The 23,459-nt window shown below is 37.5% G+C and overlaps 1 protein-coding gene across 1 annotated transcript in view; it reads left to right on the top strand.

Moving 5' to 3' along the window:
• TENM3 (teneurin transmembrane protein 3) overlaps window positions 13,551-23,459 on the top strand; it is a 355,944-nt gene continuing 346,035 nt past the window's right edge. The window contains exon 1 of the mRNA XM_021397105.1: window positions 13,551-13,663. The gene's annotated coding sequence lies outside the window, so the exon portion shown is untranslated. The remainder of the gene's footprint in view (window positions 13,664-23,459) is intronic.

The raw sequence follows: 23,459 nt of genomic DNA, 5'->3' as shown, positions 1-23,459 counted from the left end.
CCCTGAAATCAGTATTAATACTACAAATAGGACAGTTAAGTAGTATTTATATGTATTACGTTTGATCCATCGAACGCAGTAAAAGTGCAGTATTTGCAGACTTCCAATTCTTTCATGCCTGCTGCTGAATTTAAATAAATAACCTTTCACCCTCATTTTCCCATTTGTGAAATAGGAACAGTCCCAGTGTATGTGTTCTGTGTTATAAGTAGCATTATCATTATGATATCAAGAATTCATTCAGGAGAATACATTTGCAAGTACAGTTTTTCATTTTGGTTATGTTATTTTTCTCCTGCTTCTTTGTATACAAATTTAAGAGTAAAGTATCTCTGTGTGGAGCTTGTTCCTCAGCACACTAACTGAACAGCAGAACGTCCTCTGCTGAATAACAACATGAAGTATATAGCACAATTCCTTATATTGGAAATGTAATTAGTAGCTTGCTATTTTGAAGGTAATTTATATGTATTAAATGTATTAGTCTTTGCATTCAGAAAATTATCTTTCAGTTGCTTCTTATTGATGCTTTCTTTTAGAGAGTAGAAATGCAGACAAAAATGCAGACAACTTTCCAATTTTGATTCCAGCTAGCATTAGCCTTCAAAAACAGTTAGCTTTAAAGAACTTTTAAGAAGCGTGTGTCTGAATATTTTGATTTTTCACCTCTTTATGCATTTTGAAAACAGTTGTGCTGGGAAAAGAAATATTCATTGACATACCAGAGACATAAAAGATATGCATTTGTGAGGAAAAATGAGAGGATATTTAAATATGTTTTTTTTTTCCTTCCACATGCAAATGAGAGAATTACAAGTAACAGTAGAAAATATTAAAAGGTGTTAATATGGCATGGAAGACTATAGCCATGCTTAAACAATTACTTTTCCCCACCAAATGTTTTAGATTTTTAATTTAAAAACAAAAACAAACAAAAACCAGAAAACCCAAACACATACCTTCTGCCTTCCAGAAGTCAATTACTGTAAATATAAACCTAGAGAGCTAAGGAATATCAATGGTTTTGTTCAGCTGTAATGCAGAGTAACTGCTATCCAAGTTTACACGTGAGTTTGGAGATTCACAGTTGGAAAATCCAGTACTCCGTGTCCTAGTTAGGATTTGCTGAATGCCATAGCTATGCAGAGCTATGTGATACGGAAGTATAATTGTAAGGCAGCTAAAGATATGAGCAGATCAGCTACACATTTTTATCTTTTAGTCTCTCTCAAAGTAATTTATAAAGTAGTACTCATGGATAAGACTCCAGGTTTGGATGCTTATTTGGTTGCTTGGGCTTGTTAGAGGAAGGATAGTGGTGAGCTGCAACTCAGAAAAGATAATATCTAAAAAATTAATTTGCGAGCTCCTGACTGAGGACTACTTTAGCTGCAGGGTTCTTGGATCCAAGGATCACCGAGGGAACTATTAAAAGCAAGTTTTTTGCTTCATTTAGAGATTATTTTGGATTAAAAATGAGTAAAATAACGATATGTCCGTTGACTCTTTAAAATGCTGTTAAAGCTCTGAAATGGAAACTTACCAGTGTCTCTGTTAGGTGAAGTGATGTCCTGCTTTAATGTCATTTTTGCTAGTCGTGGTAGTGCTTAGTATTGTCAAGGATTTGAAATGGATTCATTAGGACAACTACCAATGTATTGTCTGGTGGTTGTTTCACAACTGTAGAGAAATCAGATAGTGTCTGTAGTGTCTGCTTGTGTCTATGACACGAAAGCTACCTCCAAATTCTCAGTGATGTATTTTTTTTCCCTGCTAGTTTTTCCAGTGGCTTAATTTGAATCTTTTCTTTTTTTAATGTACACTATTGACATAAATGTGCCATTTTGCTCAAGAAAATGCACTGAAATTTTACTGTATGAAGCATGGCACCTCTCTTATGTAAAAGATGTCAACAATTCAAATGAGAAGTATGCCAATTAATGTTATGTGGGCTGCATGGCATTTAACAAACAGAATAGCTTTGTTAACGCACCATTTGCAAAAAAATTTCCTTTTCAATTACTCATACCTTAGAGTGCCTGTGCATGCTGCATGTTTGCTGTGGCCTTGTTTTTTCAGTCTTGATAAGTTGCAAATAGTATTGATTTCCTGTACTGGTAGCATGTGTATTATGATAAATGGCTTAGACACCAGCATTCAGCAAGATCTCAAATAGGCAAACAACTTTATGTCTTAATAGCAGTATGTTCTTGTAGGTCTCTGTGCAGTAGGTGAAGGATCCCACACAGATAGCTGTACGAAGGAACATTTACTGTAAAGGTCTGTCATGTACGGTTCCGAAGGCATCTACATGTGAACATGCAGTACCACCAGTCTATTCAAGTAGCAAAAACATGGAAAAATTAACTGTAAATTTAAAGTAGGTTAATTTAATGTCTTGCCTGTTACGATGTCAATGAATCAATAGACACTTTATGCTAATGATTCATGTACTGAATGTGAATATAGTAAGTGTAGTCTTGTTTCAAAAGGTAAATAGAAGTTGCTAAGACACTGAATTGTTTCCTTTTTCATGGACTGGAAGGTTGGATCTCATAGGAAGGAAAAATTTGAGAGTCTAGTATTAAATTTAGGGTGGTGTCTTGTTAGCCTTGTGATCCTTTCATTCTGCCTTTGCAGTGTAGGTTAACAATGGATATATATCTAGAGAAGATCTATTTAGGAATAAGAATTTGTGAGTCAGAACTAAGTATTAAGTTATAGATTCACAGAGGAAAGAGGGGGGAGGGGGAGGAAGGGAATTTATACAGGGATACCTAACATGCTGAAATATTGTCTGGGATGGTATTTAATAACACCTTAAAACTTGCAATTCAATGGAGCAATCAATCTATTTTTATACAACTTAGAACTTAACTTTAAAAAGAGTGATAAGAGGACAAAATTCAAGTTATGTTGTTCCTTTTGTCATACGTAGGGCAGTGTCAAGTGAGGAATTAAACACAAGAAAAAAGAAATTGAATTACCAAGTATCTAGATTATCCTAACAACTCTAAGCTATGAGGAATAATAATGTGTGAATTGCAGAGAAGATGTATGTTGAATACACTGCCATTGGACTTTCCCTGAAATGCTTTCCTACAAATAGAATACGGATGTCTCACAAGGATGTGTTAAGGTTGGCTGGTGCCGTATCCAGGCCTCAGACACTGGTGTTATGCAGGCCCAACACAACCTCTTTGATATTTGCCCATCCACATGGTAAAAACTCCCCCACCCTGTAGTGGGGGGAGCTCTTTTGGAAGAATGTTGCTTTTGGCAAAGTTTACTGAATTCAGATGAACTAGTAAGTGGAAAGAGGCTTGATCTTCCCATTACTGTCCCCTTGCCCTGTTGACTCTGACACTAAAGAAGCTGTTTTCATGCTGCGTCTGTTCCTAGGCTGCTGACTCCACATAGAGAACACTTCTTACACTTAAATATGTAGTCTAGTTCTAATTTTCTAACTTTCTTGTGTTAGTGAGAAAGAATGTACTTTTTCTCTTAGTTGATTCTGCTTCAGTAATTGGCTTTCCATTTTCCATAATAGTCTATTGCAAGGTTAAAGTCTATGAGACAGGCACCAATCAGGCAACTATTTCTTTAGCTTAGAGGTCAGCAGCTATTGTTAAGTTTCCTATTTGCTATCATATTGGAAGGGAAATAAGAGAAAATGGAGAATGGGGTTTGAGAAATATGACATTTCCATATGTAAAAATAATTTGCCCTTTTCTGTGGATGCATATAACCAAGTAATATTTGTCCTCAACCTTTTCTGACGATATGCGCACCTTACCCTTTATCTTTCAAAATGCGCAGGTTCCTACCTCCCCCACCTCTAGTTGACAAACAGAAGTTTTTAATGGAGATGCTTCATGCCTCTTTCACAGCTAATAAAAACAACGGCAACAAAAACAAAAAAAAATAACACCTAAAGCTATTTGCTCAGTTATTTAGCCATGATGAGAATGGGGGGGTAGAGCTCGGATAGTTTTTGGCTGAGACAAGCTGAATCATAGCTCTTGCCAGGAAAGCATTTTCCCTCCCATTCCCAACAAATTGACTGAAGGTATGTCTGTTCCAACAAATTGATTGAAGGTATGTCTGCTCCAAAAATGTGGTCGTGCCTGGCCCCTTTAGTCTAGCGTACAAGCTGGGAGGTGGTCATTGCCACGTGGATCATGATGGCTTGTGGTGGTTCTGGGTGGGCCACTGGCAGAATGAGCCACTGATTCTAACATCTGAAAGGCTTGTTTGCTACAATAACACAAATAGAAGGAACAGGCTGGAATGTAAACTTGAGGAAGTTTTTTTTTTTTTTCCACAGAAATAACTGCATAATATGTTTCCTCACTGTAGAATGCTGCAATTTAATAAGCTAATGATATACCGTGAGGTTAATCTGGGGTCCTCTTTCTTGGAGACAGCTATTTCTAGGAATAGCTGTTTCTAAGCTTTTCATCCCATTTTCTGTCAACTAGACTTCCACAATGAACAGCCTAAAGGAACATTAACAGCAGCTTCTGTTGTGGAGTGCACTTCCTTTTCACTGTGAAGCTATGATTAACCCTTTTTAAAACTTTCTTTTGATGTGACCTGACAAAAAGAGACTCAGACAGTCCTCTGGGATTTGCCTGCAGTGAACCTTCTTCAGAAATCATGACCTTGGCTGTCCAAGTGACATGGCTCTCAAGTTGTTGAAGTAGATTTAAATGAAAACAAAGCAGATTTTCAAGAATGCATCTTTATTTCTGAAGATGAAGTTCTGCAGCTACGCTGTGTATTAGTTAAAGCACATGTGAGTGTATTAACCACATAGGTAGATACAGACAGGATAGAAAGCAAAACCAGCATTGTGCAGCAAGACAGTGGAACAACCTATAGTAGCGTCCTCTTATCTAAACTTGCGAGCGTTTAATAATCAAAAATGAACTCGGGTTGTGTTTATCTTTGTCTGGGTGTAGTCGTATATAGACAGTCTTTCTCAGTAACAAGGACATTCTTTGTAATGCAGATATGCGTATATCTTTTGCAGCAACGTCTTGCCACATGAACCAAAAAGTCCCAGGTGAGGCTTTCCCATCATGATAGAAGATCTCAATAACTTGTTATTCAAAATTCTATGACAGAATAAATTTCTGTCTTCAGAAATGGGGTTCTTCACATATTTTCATGGGAAAAAAATGCACTCCAGTGATTTTTTCAATGTATGCACTGGGTTATAAAGGGAGTTTCAGAGATACTGTACTTATCAGCTGCACATGAACAGTTAGTGGTTTGAAGAGGGAACCTGGGATGGAGAAATCCAGCCTTCTGTATCCAATTTTACCCAGTGGAATATGGCATTAAACAACCCTGTTGTGTGTTTAAAATTTCATTTTGTCTGTTGGAACAGTAGACCATATGGTTTATCTCGAAAAGCTTATGGATTGTTTGTTCACTGTTTTCTCATTTTCTACTTTATAAATCAGATGATGTAAGGGAAAATATAATAATCAAAGGTAAATCTTAACGTTCAGTACAGTGTAAAACTACATCTTATGCCTTATTTTACTGGGTGCAGAAGTTGTGCCTTTAAGATTTAGGCTGTACATTTGATCCAAAGTCAGATTGAACTGAGGAGTAAAACTCAGATGGCTGAAATATTTAGTTAGGGGAGGGTGTGGATGTTCTGTTTAACAAGAACTATTTGAAGGGTTATACCACCCTTGGGAAAGAAAATACTACTCTTTTGGATGTGTGAGCTGGCTATATTTTCTGACATCAGCCAGTCTCTTTTTGTTTTAAAGAATATCCCGGTGGTTTTTGTTTGATTGCTTTTTCCCTTTCTAATGTGACTATGTTTATTTACTGGTCTCCCTTAATATATTTGTTTTTATGATCTTTTTTTCAAGGTACATATTTATGATATACTCTGCCTAACCTGTAATTGCTAAAAGTGCATAAGCTGTGCAAATACATGTGATGCCTCCCACAAATGTGTATGTGAGACAGACTGGAAGGCTATGCATCACAAGTTATTTAGTTAGCTTTTAGCACTGCTTATTACAATTTTAGATGCGTGTTTTTAATGTGATATGCTGTTTTTTGCTTCTGAGACTTAAACTTTAAGTGGAAAAGCCTCACAAAGAAAATGCCCTTTCATGATAGAATTGCAAAAAGAAAATGAATGAGCAGAGAAGTATGCCAGGACTATAATAATGTTCGTAACATTCATTAAATTGTCTGTTAAGTAATGTATTCGGATGGACTAGTGTTTCCTAGTTTCTACATCACCCATTATGTGTTCTAGTAAATTAAAGCTAGGAAACCTTTGTTGGAGTTACAATACTCGAACTGACATGTAATTCCCCCAGACAATAGGTACAAGCCTGCAAGCCTCTCTAATTCTTTCCAGTCTTTACATTTATTGATTCTTTTGTAAAAGTGTTTCATCCAATCTATTACAAACAGCACTGGTTAGAAGTGTGAAGTTTACCATGTTTGACCTTAGGCACATTAAAAACAATAGCTATCTGGCATGCCATTGTGCTTCCCAGACTTAGTCTTAATCAGAAGGAGGTTTGGACCTCTTAACTGCTCAGCTGATTTGATATCCTGCTTGGGTTAGAAGAGACGAGCTGATTCTTTGATCTGACTGGTTTGGATGAGAATTTGGTTCAGCTATTGTTTATATTCTAGGCTCTGAATGTTTTATTACTTGAATTGACTTCTGTAAGTAGTTCGCTTTGATTCAAAGCTTTCTTTTGTCTGGTATTGGATGATGTTTTGTATATATAGATGTAAGTTTCTTGCTGCAAAGTGTGGATTAAATCTTTTTTGTTTTTTTGTCCAATATGCCATTTTTTTGCATCTTGTATTACTGAAATGTAACACATTTTTATGTTGTGCATATCTTACACTGTAAAACATATGTATTAAATAATTAATAGTAATCAAACATCTTATTTTTCCCACTATAGTCATCATCAACTTCAAAGCTTTGAAATTTAGTGAATAATTTATGACAGTTTTTAGTTCAGGCAAATCCAAGTGTGCTCCTGACGCTACATGCTTTGTCCTTGTTCCCAAGCAGAACTTCAGTTTGTAGTCAAACTGAGTGATAAAGGGTATATAAGCAACCTATTAGACTCATTAAAAGTAACCGAAAATAAAATTGGAGATTTTATGAAAAAGATCTATGAAATACTTAAGGAAAATTGTTTCTAAATTGCATTCTATAGTCTAAGGTCCCTCTCCCATCCCCCTTCCCCCCGTCCCGCCCCATGATTAAATCAGTTATAAATTGCATAAGACTATGACGGAAGTAAGTCTTTTTAACACAAAATGAAACATGTTTTCAGCCTGCTTTTGTGCACAGAGCTTTAGTAAGGATGTCTCTTGCTGAGACCTGCTATGTTTGCGAAGAATGATGAAAAGCTGCCGAACTTTGGAAATTAGGAGATGTGTGGTTCTGGCCTTTAAGACATCAGTGTTGTTTTTAGGCACTGAAGAGACCCTTTCCAGGTCATTCAGGCTCTTCAGGTTGACTTTTATCTGTGTGTTCTTAGAAAAAAATTTTAAATTCTCCAATGATGTTTTCTCAGTTTGAGCTTATTTTCTGACTTATCTAAAGCTTAAAATATAGCAGCAAAAAACACTGCAATTTCAGACAGACACAACAATTCTTTGTCGTTGTATAACTGCCAGGTAGCGGTTTGTAAGATCTTTCTTCAACCCTCGAAGCAGGGATAGATCAGGACAAAGCAGCATGGTTTGAGTCCATCCCCTTTGGGGAGTGGAAAGCACTGTGGCATAACTCCTCACACGTAGGCTTCCCAAGCTGCATGGGAGCTGGAGTTGAAGGTTGTTAATGTTCCTGGTAATTTCTGTGCTACATTTGTGTGTGTGTGTGTGTGTGTGTGTGTGTGTGTGTGTGTGTGTGTGTGTGTGTGTGAAAAACATTGTGTACATACAAATGCAGAAGGTGTGATGGTGGTAGTGCTTCAGGCAACAGGATTGCTGGGGAATCCATGGCATCGCTAACTTCTCTGGGTGTGGCTACAACCTACGGTGCATGTCTTATTGTGTGGTGAAGGTCTGAGGTTTTGCTTTGTTTCTGATGTGGGCTGCTAGGGGAGCAGGTGATAAAAATAGGTGCTTTTTGGTAGAGCTGTAACTGATGGCCTCCAAGATCCCTTCCAGCCCAAACCATTCTATCACTCTGTGATTCATTTTCTTGACTTTTTGGTGGTTGTTGCTCCCAAGATTTCCTGTATGTTACTGTTATTTCCCCTGAAAGCAGTATGGGTCCTACCTTCTGCTGGCAACATTTCAAATAAAAACAACAGAACTCACCATCTTTTATATTTAAAAGTGTTAGCCTAAATACAGCTGTTATCACTGACTGCTCAGCATTACTGGATATTGGAAAATCATTTCCTTTGGGGATCTGTAAATGATGTGATGAGCAAGTATTTAATCTTCACTTAGTTCTAGCTGCTTTTTAAAAACTAATATGGTTTGGTTTTGTTCTAAAAGCTATTTTTAGCTTTCTTCCCTGTGGCTTTTGGCCATGCCCTTTTTAACTAGAACTGTGCTCTATTTTTAATTTCTGCACTGTAGGAGCAGTTGATAAAGCTAATGATGTTTGCAGATAAACTCTCACATCTTTTTGGAAGTTTTAAAATTGTTAAGAGTATTGGCAAAAATATGGTCTGCAAGAAGTACATGACTACAATGTGACCTCGCACATGTTAATTTTTCAGTGCAAGAAGATCCTGTGTACTTGCCTAAAGCAACCGTGGCTTTCATAGATCAACTTGAAGGATTGGGACTTGCTTTTGTAAGGAACATAGAAAGTATTTGTCAGCTACAGCTCCCTGTTTGCAGCAATACATCACCTTCATATCTTTCTTCGGTCGTAGAGAGATTCTGCTGACAGCAGGACTACGATAGAACAGACCAAGTCCCCCATTGACTTTTTACTTTCAGTGTCACCTTGGGGCATCATGTCTGGTTACCAAGTAAAGATAGTATCTTAAATGTTCATACTACTTCAGTTTTTGTTATCTTTTGCAGCCTATCAGTTCTACAGACATGAAGGTGTCATGTGACACAAAAATACAAACTTCCTTATAGAAGAATAAAAATCTCACTTATTTTTCAAGTTATCTTTTTTGTTATCAGGTATTTTGAGCACTTTAAAGAATTGTGTAAATTTCTATTAAGCTATAATCTGCTAATCTGCATATGAAAATATCTAGTTGTTTGGCAAGGAAGATGGAGCAGAAAAGGTGTGGGGGGGAGGGAACGCCTTTGAGAAAGAAAAAATTAAACTTAACCAAAGGGAGGAGGTTAACTATTTTCTGTATATTGCCAGCGGTAAGGCTAAACTATTGTTCATGCACTAGCTGTCTGAGGAACAAAGGAAGATTTTTCAGTAAATGGTAATATAGACGGATTGTAATAGTTATCGTCTTGACCACTACTAACTTCATAAAAGGCGAGACATTAATGATTGCAATGCTCCGTTCTTGGTATTGTGATCTCTGGATTTAAGTTAATAAACCAAATCTGTTTAGCTATCAGTGAATGACTTCTTGAACCAAATGTTTCTACTGAGGTCACCAGAAACACCAGTCACTTGAACTATCAAAACCAATGTGCTTTAATTAAAACATTTTCTTTAGTTTTGAGTCTCTTCACAGTACGAGGGATGGCAATTAGAAACTGACATTGGGGATTTGTATACAACTCTCTTCCAATTATTGAACTCTGTCCTTAATATATATTAGTTGCTAAATCAAGTCAGACTTCTGAGGTGAGAATTGGAGAGCTGAGAGCATATATTCATCGTGGTAGCTGATAACAGCCTTAATTAAGCTGCAGCTATCTTACCATGATAAATTTAGAACTTCTCCATAAGTCATCTGACTTAACGCTCTATTTGCATACAGGAGGATTTGATTTAGACGGGTTCTTTGTTAAAAGCTTAGCAGATGTCTCTTTGATAAGCCAAACTGTATCTCATTGATGAAGAGGCCAGGAGCTTTGCTTCTGCAGCATAGCGATGTAGAGAAGGAGATGGATCTTGACCTAAGGCTGACCTCTCACACTCAGCTTTCCCTGTGTTGACCTGTTCTCAGAAATACCCTTTCTTTAAGGACTGACACTTTCTTGTTCCATTCTTGAACCCAAAATTCTTCTGTCTCTTCTAGTTACTGAAAAACGTAAAAGATGAGATGTGCAAATAGGTGGATAGTAATTGTCCTCATTGATGCTTAGCAATTATGCCTGCTTTACAGAGATGGTTCAACACAGCTGTGTTATCACTGAAGCTTTACACATTGCGATCTCTGTGAAGTTCAGCAAGGAGGATACCCATCTTCCATGGGAAGATCAGACTTATATTTGGAACCAACTTCTATACTGAAATAAGCATTTCATTGTATGTGAAGTTATACTGGTGAAGACATTGGAGGCAGATGCTCTATAGCTTGTTACAGTGTTGTTTTTCTGGATATCATCTGGGACATTGTAAACCATCAGTTTTACAAAACAACCCGAAAATTTTGATCTTCTGGACTAACCGGTGGGAGTTGCATGCAGGAAAAGAATGAGAGGTGCTGATCAGTTGAGGCTTTCTCACGATTGCGGCAGAAGTTTTCCCGGAATCTGTCTCTTCTCCTGGGCAACTGTATACCAATGAGAACATGACTGTCGTTCTACCCATTTGGTCCCATTCCCTTCTGATGCAGATACTGCTGGAGTTTTTCATTGTGTTTCATCTTCAGCTCCCATTCCTGCACAGTATCTCTACCATTATCCGAAAAATCAAGGAGAACTGTAAAAAGTTCTGTTCGTACATTTTTATCTTGAAAAATTTGGCTATAAGAATAATTTCAAGCTTATTTTCAGAAGCTTTGGTGGGCACAGACCACAACAACAATCTGTGTGGTGCTAATGGCAACTTTGTTTAATCCTTTAAATTGAAAGGCTTTGAGATACCAACTTATTTGCTGGTGGATTTTATGAACAGCAGGTTAGCAGTGTGCCAGCAGATTATTCAGATGGATTTATCTTGTCTTTGTGTTTTGCTTTAGGGCATAGTATATACAATATATATGTTACTAAATCACCAATGACAAAAATGTCCAACAGAGATGTTCTTTTCATTCTTTTGGGAAGAGAATAATTAGAATTGAAAGGTAATTCTTATATTAGGATTTTTTCAATTAAAAAAATGAAATGTGGCATTTCATTTTTTTTTTACTGTTTAGAAATCACCTCATTGTTAGTTTCTGAGCTAGGCATTTCAGTAGTATTCTGTATATTTTGCTTAGAATAACCAGAGGGAACATCTATTACTTCTTGCTCACAATAGTGAAGAAGCAATATTCAGAAACAATAATTCTTGTGTTCATCAAACGTAGAGATAAAATGGATCATTACTTTGGAAATGTAAATTAAAAAAGTCATCTGCACTCTTGGTTTCAAGTAGTGTTCATATATTTTATACCAATTAAATGCAGTAAAACATTATTTCTATAAAGCGATGTCATTTATGAACATTTTATTACATAGAGCTACTCTTTACAGTTTCTACAATGAGAAAATTGCTCAGCTCACACTGAGATGAACTGTAGGTGTTTCCTGTGCAGTCTTCACATTGTGCATACAATGGAAATACATGCTTGTTTGGAAAGAGAGATGATCAGATGCTGAAAGACATGCTGAACATTCTGAGGTATAAAACCACTTAAACAAGCAAAATAAATCAAACTTGTTCTGCTGTATGTCTACTGGCTGTGCTTGCGTGTGCTAATGTTCTTTCCTGGCTGATGGCTTTTTTTTACTTTTTTATTTGATATGCCTTTTGATGAATGTTCAGTTTTTTTCACAGGATCTTAAAAATTTTCAACTCACTCTCTGCAAATGTGTGCCCATGATTATTTTTTTTTCCTTTGGTTGAATAGCAACATACACTAGCATACACTTTTATTATATGTATACTTCTGGTAAGTGAAGATGATCAGCAATTTGGAATCCTGGGAGCAAGTAGTCATTGATCAGACAAGTTTGAGATCTATCCCCAGCAAAACTACTTATGTGTCAGGCTCAGAATGAAACCTAGGGTCACAGAAGTGCCTCATTCACCTCGTGGCCTTTGTTTAAGAAGGTTCTAGTCTTAAAATACACATTCAAAGTGTAATCTGCCTGCAGGATTATGGATAGTTACAGGTTAAACTAAATGACAGAAAAAATCCTTATTTTTTTTTTATACGGGAACAAAGTTCATTTGTGTGTGTGTGTATGTGTTTGTTACATTCTGCTGCTGATTCAGCTATGTTTCACGTCTTCTGAAGTGTTAGGATTTCTGGGTGTCATACTTGGAGGAAGAAGAACAGACAGAGGTAAGAATCCAACATGTAGCTGTGAAGTGCTTAAAGTGGCCACAGTGATTTGATTGCCATCTGTAAGAAACTGATGAGTGAACAAAATATTGTTAGCTTGACTATCAGTCATTATGAAAAAGGCCAGCTGAGTGGAATTTGTACGTGGAAGAATAAATTTTTGCAATGACATCTCAGAGTGCTAAGTGCAGTAAATTAACCAATGATGCATATCAGAGAAGAAGCTGAAAAATACTTTTGCAAAATGGAAAGAGCTGAATATAATTAATCTCGACTATAATTAATCTGTTGTAAAGCCAGTTTGTAATCTGTTTAGCTGCTTTTTAGGCAGTTTGAACCAGACCAAAGCTGTAAAAGTTTCTCCATGCAGACTGATGCTATTTTATTAAAGTGGTAGTGGGAATGCTTCCAGACGAGTCAATATTCCACGTGAATAGTTTTGTTTAACAGCAGTCGTAGGAGCGTCCAGCAGGAAAAAGCAGATCCAGAATGCACATGGTGCTGATGGGTCTGAAGAGTTCTGGTTGGGGTTAGAAAGGAGGTGGATGTAGGCATCTGCCAGAGACCAGTGGCTGTCACAGGTTAGGCTCTGTCCCCCATTCTCCGGTGTTTGACAGACACTGAACTGAGCTAGCTGACTTTCCAAAGAGCTGCTGAGAGCAGATGGCAGCTCAGTAATTTAGCCATCCTGTACTGTTCTGTATTTCTCTGAAAGCTGAAGTTAATTGATGTTAAGCTGTAACTTCCTGCCTCCTGCTCTATTACATTTCTGAAAGTTGGAAATAGAAAACATGCTTTCTTCTTCTTTTTTTTTCTTTTTTTCCTTCTGAATATTTCAGAGCAATAATAGGTGGTCTTTGAGAACGACTGGAAAGTAGTTTGACTTTCTAGTAGAACTGAAAGACTAAAACCAAATATGGACGAGTCAGTTCGTTCTGTTTCATCTTGGCCTGTTCTGCTCTTTGGATGTTTGGGTTTTTTTGTTGAATTTTTTGGTTGCTTTTGTTTGGGTTTTGTTTTGGGTTGTTTGTTTTTTTTTGAGAGTTCGGGAGGGATGTGGTAACAGCAGTCTAAACAAACTTCCTCCAACGCTGAATTCTTTTGGTCAGCGTAGATTTTTAGACATCTGCTGATTTCTGATGTGAAATAACAGTAAGAAAACTTCCCTGCAGCAGAAACTACTTTGGTTTAATTTGTCACTGCTTGGAGAACTCAGTTTGTGCAGTAACTCTTCGCAGTTCGTTGCTTGTGCAGAAGAATGTCCTCAGGTAGGTTTGCTATGGTGGGACCCCTAATGCTGCCAAATAGTAGTGTTTTAAGGTGTTCTGAATTTGTTTTTTGAACAATGCTTTAGTATATTCACAATATGAGTAGTCATATAGTCTGATAAGAGAGGTGTTGCTGTTCAGAAAACACTATTGATTTCACGTAGTGGATCGGTTCTGTGTGGACTTGCTGGACTGAGCACTTTTAAATTACTGCTTGTGGGCACAAGTAATAAGCTAAGTAAAAGCAGAATGGGGAATAGGCACTGAGTACAACTAACATTTCAGTAGAGAAAAAACTGTGAGGTTAGAGGAGACCCAGTTGTCTCACCACTGAGAAGGGTTTAAAGATGCATACAACTCCAAGGCTGAGATGAAGTTTGTGTCACAACATCTGTAAATGAAGCAGTCCTAGAAGGTAGAGCTGCGTGTCCTTGGCTGCTTTGTCCTCTTGATTTACATACTGGCTCTTTCCATCATGCAAGTTTGTGGGAAAGGTGAGGTGGGTCAGGGAGCAGGGAAACAGTTCTGATTCACCACTTTAAACACAGTTTCTTCCATCTTCTGGGTATCTTTGTTTACAGCTGGCATGGCATGTTGCATTTGTACTTCACGTCATTCAAGCTTAACTGTGGGTGTTAGAGCAGAAGGCAAACCAACAATTAATGGAGCTGTTGCTCAAATTCTGCATGGCTCTAAGATTCTCAGGTAGAGAATTTAGTGCAAGTTAAAGAAATGCAGGTGGCCTTTGTATGAAAGATGTCACAGAAGGCTTGAGTTTCACCACTTCATTTGAACACTGCTACATTTTGAATACTTCACCCCTGCCCATCATTTTCTTTCAAACACAGTTTCTAGGCTGGAAGAGAGGGTGCAAACCTCGACTGACTGCTCACAATGTAGTATATGGGAGAGGAGGCAGGTCCCTTAGTATTGTAACTTGGAAGCACTGCATCTTTCCTCTTGGATCTAATATGAAAAGAACTGTGAAGGCAGGAGTGATATTGCCCATAAATTGCCTTACATTAATTCCTCTTCCAATTCCATGTAGCATATGTAAGTGAAAATCCTGGAAATATGTTTGCTAAATCATGTGGTAAATGGTCTTGTTGATGACTGCAGAGTTGCTTTGGGGATGGAGTTGTTAAGCACTTATTATAGGAATCCAACAGGGCAAATTAAGAGGAACCTGTGTGTGTGCTTGTTATTTTAGGACTTTTATGCTTGTCTTCGGAGAGAATCATGTAGGCCCTCATGACCTAAAAAGCCTCGCTGTCTTCTAGTCAGAGGTTAACTTCTGAAATATCTGTTACTGACCGATCAACAATGAAAATAACCGCCTCCAAGGGAGAGTTTAATGTTACTTTTCTTTAATGCGAAAGACCTGAATGTTGCTATTAATAATACATAGAAAGTAGCTTTTTTAACGTTCTGCTTAGTTGTGTGTGGTATTTTTTCATGTGACTGAGTCTTTTCATACATGTAAATTAAGGGGGATGTATTATGTAAGTAATTACTGGGCAGGTTCCTCATTTGGCTGTTAACACCATTGCAAGTTTTTCCTTAATCTGCAAGTGTTCAGATGCAGTAGGTGGAACTTCAGTCTGCATGGGAGTGTTCCTTGGAAACATTATTCCAAGTACACAAAACCTCTGCATGTGGTAGAATTTGCCTTTGCAATAAATTTTGTTGCAGAAGAACCAGTGCATCCTCTTTTTCCTGGTGCTGCGTACATTTGAAGACTTGGATTTGCAGCTCATTTGAAGCGGGCATTGCTGTTGTTTGTACTGCTTGCTAGATTCTTCACTAGACGTATATCTTCAAAGATATATCACATTTTTAATGTCAGTATACAAATATGTACTTTTACATAAAAAATTAATTTAGACCTATATGGGACAGGTGAATCATTTTTCTCACCATTTTTTTTCTAATTTAACTTTCTTTGAAATGACATTACCTATCTGAAAAACGATCATCCTCTTCTAATGCAGTTGCCAGGATCGTAAGCATTTTCAGTAACCTTTGGGAGCAGCTTTACTTGATAGATCTGAAATTCCAGCTGAGTCAGTGAAGGCTTTTGATGGTACAATTATTTTGCTAGTCATCATTATTATAACAGTGGAATTCCCCTCTGTGAAAGAAAGGGGTCAGCTGTCTTTTGTAAGGTTCAGACATGAGCTTTATCACAGTAGTAATAAAAGTCATTGCTTGCTTGGTAACCCAAAGGACGTGTACCACTGGAAAATTTAACCAGATTTGCACTGTTAGGTTAATTTTAGAATTAGCACATGACTGAATCAATGCATTGCATACTAATAAACAGGGAATGTGTGGCCTGTTAACATTTTTGGAATACTGATAAGTGTGAATAACATCTTAAAAACAATTGAAACAAGATTCTGCCTCATTTCACGTTTATAATTATGTATTTTTGGATGGGATGGCGTGGTGGCTTTTATTTTATTTTATTTTTTTAACTCCTGGTTATGTATGTATTTGCATTTAATATTCTGGGACGCTACACTGCCTTTATTTTTCCATTCATGCTGGTATGTGCTGTTCTACAAGACTGGACAACTGTCAATGTTAAACTGACTTAACTTTTAGCTTTAGCTTGTGGTAGGGGGGTCATGTGACTGCATTATCACCAAGGAAAGATTTTCATTCATCAATTCTTCGGAAACTTTTCTAAAATTCAGGATTAATATTGTGAGCTATGAACTCACAATGTGAGTGTTGGCTGTTCCTGGGACATCAGTTTTTCCATTATGTCAAGCGCTTTCCACCAGTTCATGAGGAAGAAGGTGCCTAGTGTGTGGTGGGCATCACACAGCAACACGCATCCTCCTAAAGGCGGGGCCAGACACTTCTGCTCCCTCTGCGTCCTCAAAAGGCTTCCAGTGCTCTGTTTGCAAAGGTTGCCACGGAAGGGCTGAGTGAATGGGGTGGAGCAGGAACAACTCTCTGTATTGTGCATCAGGCCATGACAAGTGATTTTCTGATGAAGGCTGTTGCTGAATGCATTGTTGGTGGTGATATTTCACATTGAGCTTCTGTTAGGTTAACCTTTATAAGAAATAAAGACAGTCGAACACGTGCGTACGCATTGAATGCTAAAACAAATACAAGTCGTGGGCTCCACCTTTAAATAAAGAAAGTGGGAGGCAAAACAGACGTTCCTTCTAATGAAATAAAGAAAGCTTGCTCATAATCCCCCACACGTTAATCTCTGCAGGTGATATTCATCTCCTTATTGTTGTCTTTATAAGTTCCAAGAACTACAGCTACCAAAAAGGAAACAAAATTCCTTTTGCAAGCTTCAGTGTTTTGTTGCCTGTTTCCCTCTTCAATAGAAGCTGATTTACCCAGAACCTGACAGCCTTACAAGTGGATATTGTGCTGAGCTTTTTAAAGAATTCCTGAGATCCCGGGAAGTAATTGAATAAAGGAGAGAGCTTTCAGCCCTGTTGCAGCTGCAGAGCATTTCAGAATATCGTATAACAAATCACTGCAAGCTGTTTTATACAAATGACGAAACTTTGGATAAAATACCATGTGATTGTGCAGCACGTTTTAAAGAATTTCAGTCTATAGTGTGCTAAGATATCGCATGCCAATTTACTTTACCTAACTGAGATTTAACAGTTGTATCATTGTAAAGAAGTTGTGTCGTGTCTGTGTGGAGGGAATTGGACAAGAGTACTGCATAAATTAGATGAGAAGTAACGTTTCCTAAAATGTGTCAGAAACCTGATCATTGAGCACAGTGTTAGCAATACGATGGGTTTTATGGTGCTTTTGTGGTTGGGAGACTCTGATTTGTAGACTTCTACCAATTCACGGGTAGCACTGTGACATTTTTAAGCTTTATATGCTGTTTGAAACAATGGGATTGGCATTACCTTTAAAACCCTTTAAACTAAAAGTGAAAATATTTTAAAGCTAAGCTTCTTGCAGGTTTCAAGGAAAAAATCTACTTGTAGGTTTGAAATTATACGCATCCTTCAGTTAAACTCTGTATTATGTAAGGTAAATTTACTTTTTTTATTATCCAATTACTGGTGTAAATCAAGGTGTTTGAAAAAAAAACTAAAAAAAAAAAAACCAACAACAAAGGAGCGTCTGCATTGAAACTGTTTCTGGTAATATATAAATTTGTGTATTAATTGTTTGATACTGGGCTGTGAAGTTCAGATATTGGACTTGGTTGGACATATCAAATGGAAAAAACCTAGAGGTGGTGATGTGCAGAACTGTAATTTGATGTGGGCCTTATAATAATGTTAACATTTGAATGTATTCTCACATGGAGCATCCTTGACAAAGGAATAACTATTGTGTAGAGGAGCTCATCTTCATGCCTAAACTCAGAAGCAAATATTCATGTTTTGGGAGTTTTCTCAAGACATTTGTGAGCCTGATCGATGAGTCATCATACAAAAAGAACTAAAAGTTGTAACGGGAGCACTATTTCCCCAAGCATTTGAAGAAGTCTTTGGGAAAGAAGGAATCTATACAATCTGGTTTCAAGGGAGCTGAGAAATTCACTGTCTGAAAGAGGTAAACACAAGAGGAAATTGGATACTGAGAAGAATTTAGGCTTAAGCAGTTCTCTCTCACTGGTGAAGAAACTGTGGCGGGGAAGCAGGTGCATCTTTGCAGTGTTTTATTTGTGTATGCAGGTGTAGTTTTTGACATTAGCTGAACTTAAACATTTAATTTTGGAATTACTGTTTCTGTGTCATTGTTCGCATTCATTTTTCCTAGTGATGTGACGAGTTAATCAAGAGTGCCCTCAAGATCTGGAGCTCTGTGAAGAAGTGCACACAGTGTTGCAGCATTTCATGAGGCTGACCTGTTTGTAGGGGGCTTAAAGTATCTTAACTGCAATGTCTAATTTATAGGAAGGATGAGGAATCTCTGCCCAAGGTGTTTGCCAGTGCGATAAGAAGAGGGAGAGGTGGTGCCAAAGCCTTTTCAAATGAATGGAGTCTTAAGCTCCTGGGACCTGCCGTCCTAACGAGCTGTTCTGTTCTGTTTGTTGTGATCAAAGAGGCCCTACCCTCTCATCCTTATCCTGGGGGATTAGGATTATTCTATGTGGTAGCCTACTGCTTGATTTATTATTTTCTTCAATCCACTGGTAGCAATGTGAGTTGAAAGATCTCTGCTGCTGTCAAGATGTAGCATGGCACCAGCCACACAGAATGGGTATGAGTGGTGGCTGCTGAACGCAAGTCCTCTATCCTTGTGGGAAACCTTGACTAATTCTATCCAAATTGTACATCTTTGTTAGTTTACTTAAAGACATTCCAACTGATCTTGACCAGAAATCACATTTTCAGGGTAGTATGCCAATATAAATGTTTTTGTTTGTGGAACTCATTATTGAGTTTGAATGAGTATTTTGCGGTTTTAACAGCTCTAATTACTGTTTATTAAGGGGTTCTCCAGTGTGTAGTAAGGTAAATCTGGAATAATTTCAGTTGTGGGGGTGTTCTTGAGGTCATCCAATCCAACCCTATGCATAAAGCTAAGCTGTCTTCAAAGCTGAGTCATGTTGCTCAGAGGCTCGTGAAAGTCAAACTCTGAAAATCCCCAGGGATGGAGATTACACTACTTCTCTTGGCAGGCTGTTCCAGTGCTTAACCTCTCTCATTAGGGAGCTGCAGGAGGGAATTCATGTGTGTATTTAGTAGGTTTGGGATCCAGATTCTGTTTTGGGTGTCTCATGTCTTACTGCTGAGTATGATGCAGCTTAATTTGACATGCAAAACTGTTTGTTTTGATCCAGAGCTTTTAACTGCCCTATGAGAAGACACAGGTAGTAGACCTTTGTTTAGGATTTGACTTTTTGTCTTCTGTTTTGGTATTTTTGAGCTGCTGTGGAGTGTTTTGAAACTCCCGGAATGTTTAGTTCCGATACCTTAGAAAATCATTTATATCTACTTTATTTTCTATTTCCTCAAGGATACAGTGCTTGAGAGCTTTTGCTCTGTGCTAATGTTGAGATGGGTAGTTTTCAGTGTGTAAACATTTGTCTGGTTTTGCACCCAGCCCTGTGTGCAGTACCACCCATTGTCAGCGGGCTTTTGGAGAAAGAGTCCTATGGAACATGCATCAAGTTGCACAGCTTGAGAAATGTGATGTTTCCAAGAGAAAAAAAGTTCAGAAAGTAGTACATAACTCAGTTAAAACATGAAATTACTGTTATATTCATTCTTGAAGGGCAAAAAAGAAAAGGGGGGGGGGAGACAGATGGCAGGTTGTTTTTTGGGTGTGTTTTTTTTTTCCCCCCATGTAATTTTCTAGCTAATCAAGGGCCTATCTCTATCTTCAAGAACCTGTTTAATTTTTACATCCATAAGGTTTTATCTCTTTTCATGCCTGGAAATTATTTTTTTTTTTCTGTACTGTATGAACACTGCTGTCTTTTGAAGAATAGGACTCATGCAGAGTGAATGAAATGCAAGGAACTGAAGCTGTCACTGTTGTAATGATGTTTTCCGGAGACTTAATAGGAGAAAAGAATGAGAAGTTAGCTTACTGGATGCCTGGTAGCAGATGTCTTTAAAAGTGTAAGATGTTCCCTTTGTGAATTGCAATGAAATCGCTGAGAGAGGAGGTGTTTATGTAAAGTCTTGTACATCTTTTCCAAAACATATTATTGGGTACATATTTAAGGAATACGTTTTATCTTAAATTGAAAACAGAGTGTTTGGTACAGATGAGGTAGTTGGGTTCCTTGGATTAAAGAAATTCACTGCTCGTGAGTTATGCAGGTCGTGCCAAGTGCATGCCAGAAAAGCCTTTCCGGGTATCTTTCTCTGAACATTTTGAACACTTGCCATTTTAAGATGACCTAAATACTTGCTCATGCTAAAATCAGAAATTCTTAAGTCTGCTTGGAATGTTGGTAATTCTCTGCAATATAAACTGAGAAGATGGAATACATTCAGGTTTAGCTGATATGTATATTTGGCAATCGCCCGTCTGGGAAAGAGCTTTACTGCAGTACATGTTGCGCAGAGATGAAGGTGAGAGCCCTTACATTAAGAGTACGTAGTGTTAAAGGTAAATCTGTCACAGAAGTGCCTCACACCAGGTGTGTGAGAAAAGGCTGGAAAAGGTGGAGTATGCTAACAAAAGCAGTTGATGATCTTAGCATCTAGCTGTATGCCAAATTTTCTTTTAATTAGTCATAGGTAGTACACTGTTACCTAAACTTCTACTAAGTGCATCAGTGAATCTAAAGTGCTTTTTCTCTCCCCCTAGTAATATAACATCTTTTGTATCTTAAAATATATGGTTTAGAACACAAGCAAATTATCGATTTATGCTCAATTTTGGCCTTATAAAATGTTTTCTGACAATGTGAATAGGTGTGCTCATCTCATATCCAAGTTTTGACTCCTCTTTTTCATAAGATCTGCCTTATTTATTTGTCCAAAAGTAGGGAAGATGCTTTGTTGTTGTGTCACAGAGCCATTTGTTATGGGGAGATAAAAGGCTGCATAATCATTTGTTATGGAGTTAAATCCTGTACAGTCATTTGTTATGGAGAGTTAAAACGTTGACTGCGCGAGTAAGAAATTGAACTGTACTTGGATTATTAACTTTCCCTCCTTAATTGATATCTCAAGTGAGAGAGCTGTCATTTAAAAGTAGTGGGCTGCTGTAACAATATCCAACTTTCATGAACTCAGAGCTGTAATAGAATTATGAAGATATATAATGGATAACATCAGAAATTTGGGTGAGAAATTAATAGCTGTTATTTACTTCCTGGTTATGCAGCCAGAAGTGGTAACTTTCCTGTATTGTCTTTATAAAACAGGCATTCAGGTTCTTCTTTCACAGACAAAAAAAAAAAATAAAATAAAATAAAATAAAAAAAAAAAGTTCTGATGATGTGATGAATTTGGTGTAGTCATGTATCCAGGCCCAACCCTCTAGGTTCCGTTAGTTCCGTTATGTGAAGGAGCAGTGCGCCCATCTAATGCCGCCATGGTGGAATCACTGCCCTATTAGCCTTGTAAACATTTTTTGTGCTGACAGCTTATCATGTCAAACCTTTACAGAGCTGGCTATTAGTACAGAAGGGAAAGCACTGAGCAAACATCTTTCTGCATTTTCTTTACAACCACTAATGAGGGCAACAAACTGCAGCAGGCTTTTGGGTGGGGTTTTGTGAAGTTGGTATTGGAAATTCTGACGTGGTCAGTTTTTGTGAATTCTGAAAAAAAAAATGTACTAAAACTACATATAGACTAAGAGAGATTGCAAATAATGAAATTAAATAATTTTCTGCAGTAATGTAGAATTGGTGATATCAAACTCTTGTTTGATGTTGCTACAAGTTAACCAAATTGTTGATATAAGAAAATTCAAACTTTCTGGTTGAAGAGAATTTTCAGCTGTTTCATAGTGTAAAGAAACTCAAAATTAAAATGAAATCTTTAATTTTTGCACCAGTTTTCTAACATTACTTTGGGTTGACATAAAAACATAGCCATCATATGTTTCCACCTACTCATTTATTATAAGGATGCAGGGTACATGTCCCTGTGATTAGGGTAAGAGAAACAGAAAAAGTAACACAGGGGGAAAAAAAAAAAAAAGCTCCTGCCTATTTCTCTCCTTGTGCCTGTGCCCAAGTGACAAATGTTGCACAACTGTATACTCAGATCTTTCTCCTGTTTCTGTAAGAGCACATCTCCCATGCAGTGTATGATATGGTATGAATTAATTTGAGAATATATCCAACAAAAAGGAAGTGTCTTTTGTGTTTAGAGACTTCCTTTAATTTTTCACTGTCAATGATCTAAAGATAGTGACATTAATGGTCAAGTTGGCTAGAGTTATAGATTGCATCCTAGGAAATGAAACCTCTTCCAGACTGCAAACCGCTTTAATATCGCTATCTCATTTCTGTTCTTCATTTACATCTGTTAATGACAACAGTGATTGTTAAACTTCTTCAATGTAATATATATAGTAAATTTAATTTAGATTTCAGCGTCAAGTGCAATACACATGTAAAGGTTAGGAACTTAGGAAAATGGCAGATTGATGCTCACATTTACATTTTAAATTCTATCTTCCTTTATGTGTATCTCCTGGCACAGATCAGTGACTTCGTAGCAAATAGATGATTATATAATTAAGGATAATATAATAATGGATAAAACTAAAAGAGCAATTTAGTTTTATGTGTTAGTATTTAGTTTAAGACGGCAAGTAAGTATTGCAGTCATAAGCATTTCATGTTAGAATTTCTAGATGATCAGCTTTGCAGTGTGGGTAGTACTAGTTCTTAAGTACAGATCTTGAGCTCCTCATTCTTCACCACTGAAAGTCTGCCTGTGAACTGCAGGGCTATTGCAGCCAACAGCTGGAGAAGATCATTATATTAGATTTGGGAGGTGGATGTGCTTGTGAGAGCTAGCTGAGTTTTCTCTTTATCTCAAGAGTCTGAATGACTTCTGTGAAGGGCTCCCAAGTCAGACTGGTGGCACCCTGTGCTGGACTGAGAGGCTGTTGCTTGACTGAAAATCTGAGCTGCTGCAGGGATTCTGATGCTGACCACAAAAAGCAATGTGGTGGCATGGAGAGGTTGCTTTTTCCAGTAGCATGGGCTCTTTCCTGAGGAAAGTTTTTGTTCATGGAGCAGAAATTCTCTCCAGTCCCTGTGGCTATAGTTCCACACTGATTTGAGCCCTCAGACCAAGCCTTCAAAGTAGACTGATAATATTCTGAAAATGTCAAAATCTTACTGACCAAGACAAAATAAAAA

The sequence above is a fragment of the Numida meleagris genome, chromosome 4, assembly GCF_002078875.1.
Source record: "Numida meleagris isolate 19003 breed g44 Domestic line chromosome 4, NumMel1.0, whole genome shotgun sequence".
In the NCBI taxonomy this organism is placed as follows: domain Eukaryota; kingdom Metazoa; phylum Chordata; class Aves; order Galliformes; family Numididae; genus Numida; species Numida meleagris.
Note: the sequence above shows the minus strand (reverse complement) of the source record. Positions and strands in the feature narration are given on the sequence as shown.